We start from the raw sequence: 4,238 nt of genomic DNA on the forward strand, positions 1-4,238 counted from the left end.
AAATAAAACTTATTTGATCTATTCGTGTAAAAATAAAAAAAATTCGTTTTGGTGTTATATTATTTCATACAATTATTGTGTTTTAATTTTATTCGATATTAAAACATTTAATACTTTCATGTTTTAAAAATTTACTTGAATATTCTCAACATTCGGATTATTTCCTTTGAGTAAAAATTACTTTTGTGATTAGAAAAATTAATTTTGTGTTTAGTGCCACTCAAATTTATTTAGGAAATTCATTGAAAAATTAATTTTGTGATCTGAAATAATTCTATTTAACAAATTTTTATTTGCAATCTTAAAAATTTTTATGTAATTATAATTTATTCGATAGTAATTTACTCAAAAAATTAATTTTATGATCTGAAATATTCTATTTAACAAATTTTTATTTGCAATTTTAATTTAATTGACATCTGAAATTAATTATGTGATCAGTATGTGTCAAACCACTACTACTTATATAACTTTTTTTTCTGTAAAGTCTAAGGACTGAAGACGTATCATTAAGACCCAAAATGCCATTTCTTTAATAAAATATACATAAATCAACTTGTGTGATGTGTTACTGAAGAAAGAAAGCCACTAGCTTTTATTTCTTAATTTTAATTACACAAATGTATCTATATCAGAGAAAAGGATAAAATAAATAAGTTGTCAATTATTTTACGTAACTTAACGGACTTTTTTGTATGTTATGTTAGATTTACTTAATAAAATTTCCTTTGTTTAAATAATAATTTGGCTGCAATTTAAAAAAAATTGTTGACCTATAAGTTGCTATTGTCGTCTATCCGTCAGTCCACTTGTACTTAATTACGGGATTAGAGTTGTGGAGATGAAATTCGGAACTAGATTTGGAAATGTTAGCAACAGCAAGCCCTGATTAACTATATAGGAACTTCCGGTGAAAAAAGTTATATTATTTTTATTCGAAACTTTTTGTTATGTAATAAATGATCTTTGTGTTTATGCTTCTCGTTTCTGCTTAAAAAAAAAGACAAAATTTGCTCCAACTAATGGTTACCATACCAGTTCTCGTTCTCGTTTTTTCTCACGAGATTCATGAGACCCATTTTTTAATAATCTAAGTAATTACAATTGTAGAAAAATATATAAAAACTAGATAAAATGAAATTATTGAGCATTCAAACAGTAATAAATTTACAAAACATAAATGTGAGAAAATAACAAAAACGAACATAATATCTGTGGGGTGGCAACATCTATCACCACACCATCCAATTTTCTATGGAAAGCTGTTAGGTGGATGACCCGCACGACTTCGTTGTTAACGGAAAAGTATGACATACAGAGGCAAGCAATTACTAATTTGAGGTGGAAAGCATATATTTTAAATAAAATAAAAAATTGCAGTTTGGCATTATGACGATGTCACAATAATTACTACTACAGTTTCAGTTTGCTTTCAGTTCTACAGGTGTTAGATGATGTGACAATGCCGAAGGGCCCCCCCTATGCTTCGGCACCACAGGACCGAAGGGTCGACATCGCGTCGACAAAGACCGCAATCACAAAATCCTCAGAACTGACACTACTGTGTCTTTGCCGACAGACAAAGAAACCGTTTCGTTCTCGCGCGAGCGGTCGCGTACATTGCTTAGATTCGGAATGGGGGCAGAAGGAGGATTTTGGAGAAAGTGCATGGTTATTCATTTATCAAATACATTTATTCAGGAAGGCTATTTACAGGGTTACTTATCAGATACTTATTAATAAGAAGTTCAAAAAAATTTTAGCAGTCAAGAAAGAGAGTTTACAAAACATTCGCGCGATGACAAATACCTGTAGTCCAAGTAGGTCTTCGATAGGAATCTTCATTGAGATTGACTTTTGGAGTTAGTTCGGGTTAAAATCAGGTGATTAAGGTATAGGTCCAGGTCGAGTTCCGATGTTAATCCAGGTGAAGTTCAAGTGCTAATCCAGATTTAGGGTTAAGGAACGGCAATGGTGGGACGCACACACACACACAAGAAGGTTCACGGCCAATGAGGGAAAAGCCTTGAGCTTCATCGTCCCCTCCTTTTTATTCGGGGTCTCTCCTGGGTTTTCCCCATTACTTCACTTGGAGTTTAGTATTTAGGGTCTAATCAACTAGTTTAACTAGTTGAGTCAAAGTAACACATTTGATGTGTCACTCCCAACAAGGAACTAAGTCCGTGGAAAACAGTTTATCGCCGGATTAAGCAGTACTTTTTCGAAGTAACAATTATCTTAGGTTAAACAACAAGAATTTTGTGAGATCTAGCCAGGGATACAAGGGTAATAAACTATTCTTGTATCACTTACTCGGCTTCTAGTTGGTAAAACTAGTTCTCCAAAGTTTCGGATCGCGAGATCCGATCGTACATCAAGATTTTGACCGGAAGGGCTTTAAAACAGATCGGAATCGCCAGATTCGGATCTACGTCAGGTTTTCTTTGTCACCAGTTAATCGGTTATTTTACACGCGGATTAACACGCGTGGATATGATGTGGATTTGATTCAGAGAGTTATTAAGAGACATTTCTTTAACAAATAATAAAGAAAATTTAATAAACCAAAATAAACGAAATTATACAAAAGTGGAAATACTTAACTATTAAATACAATCGATTGAGACAACAAATAAGTCAAATTAAACGCCGAGAGAGAAAAGGATTCACTTAACTTATACACTGTCGAGAGAGAGAGCTCACAAATTCATTAGTAAACATACAACCTGTTTAGTTGACCTCATCTTCTTCCATATTCGTCGAATATACATCAGTTCTAAGGTTCTCGTACTTCTATTCATGGAGAGGTCCTAATAAGCACAATAATAAAATATATCTTCTATTTTTCTAACTCAATATTAACTCGATAGGATACGACTAGGGGCGTTTGCCTTCAGGAGCTTGTATGGATTACGTCTTTCTCATCTGGAATCTGTCGACGTACTCCTAACTAAGGGCGTTGGCCTTAGGGAGCAAATGTGTGGACTTCTTTCAACTCTGAGATCTACGGATGTACTCCTCGAACTCTGCTAAACTTTGACTATATCTCTTGATTAGCGACCAATCAGCATACTGGGATTCTTTCGTGTGAACGAATAAAAAGGGGAATTAATGAGGGGTAGAAAATTTCCAGTGTGGTGAGATTAGTAACAGATAAGGGAAAAACAAAGGATGCTTCTACTTCTGTCGAAGGAAGTGGCTCTCTTATCAGTTTTCCCACGTTAGAAAACCGTTATTTTCACACCAAAATGAAAGAATATTTTTCTACAAAAATTTAACATTATTTTTAAATTGTTATTTAGACCCAGGGGTTATTCGGATCTCACAATTTTATAAAAATTTATAGAGGAGAAGGTGGTATTATGGAACACTGCAGGTATTATGGAATCCCCCATTTCGAACTGATAATAAAGGCGAACTGTAGCGAAATGTGGCTGAACTGAACTAGGCAGACATCCATAGCAAGGAGAAAACCCGTTTTACGTCAGTTAAACGGCTGTCCGCATTTAATCAGCAAATTTGTTTTTTTCAAAATTCGCAAGTTTTGAATGCTAAGTGAATTTAATTATTTTTAAAATATAAATCGTGAACTTGTAGGTTCACTGGTGCATGTATTCTATTCCAGAGACTTAGGGGTACGTATTAATCTGTGCGATGTTCACATTTCTTAAATTTTGGTCTCGACAGACATAAGTTAATTCGAGATGGCGATGCGTGAAATATGGACCCCACTGGTGCTTTTACAGTAATATGGAACTCAACTCCTCCGAACTCTCTCTTTGCAATCAGACATTCCTCCAGAGCAATTTGTGAAAAAGACACTAGGTAGAATGCCAATTCTTCCCGAGAAAATTGAAAAAGAGCTGCTGGAATATATATTGTTGACGGAAGTCATATTTTTCTATTATAAAAGCATTTTTGCGATAAAATACATCGGAGTAAATAATTTGGTAATTATTTAACATTTTTTGTCCTTTCCTATTGGTTTTTGGCTACATTAAAGCATTTTTTTGAAAATATACAGTAAGGTTCCATATTACCACCCGATTTTCTCTAAGCCTACTTTCAGACTTTTTGTACAAAAGCCTTCAAAAACCATACTTATAATTACACTAGCGAAAAATCCAATTATTAAGATTTAGTTTACTAGTTACCGGTACTTTTCGCACAAAAACTGTGGGTGTAGTTATGATACCTTGTTTACAATTCACTAAAATGTAATTGGGGTTCCATAATAC

The sequence above is a fragment of the Centruroides sculpturatus genome, unplaced genomic scaffold (genome assembly GCF_000671375.1).
Source record: "Centruroides sculpturatus isolate CEXI.00-Female unplaced genomic scaffold, Cexi_2.0 scaffold10, whole genome shotgun sequence".
In the NCBI taxonomy this organism is placed as follows: Eukaryota; Metazoa; Arthropoda; class Arachnida; order Scorpiones; family Buthidae; genus Centruroides; species Centruroides sculpturatus.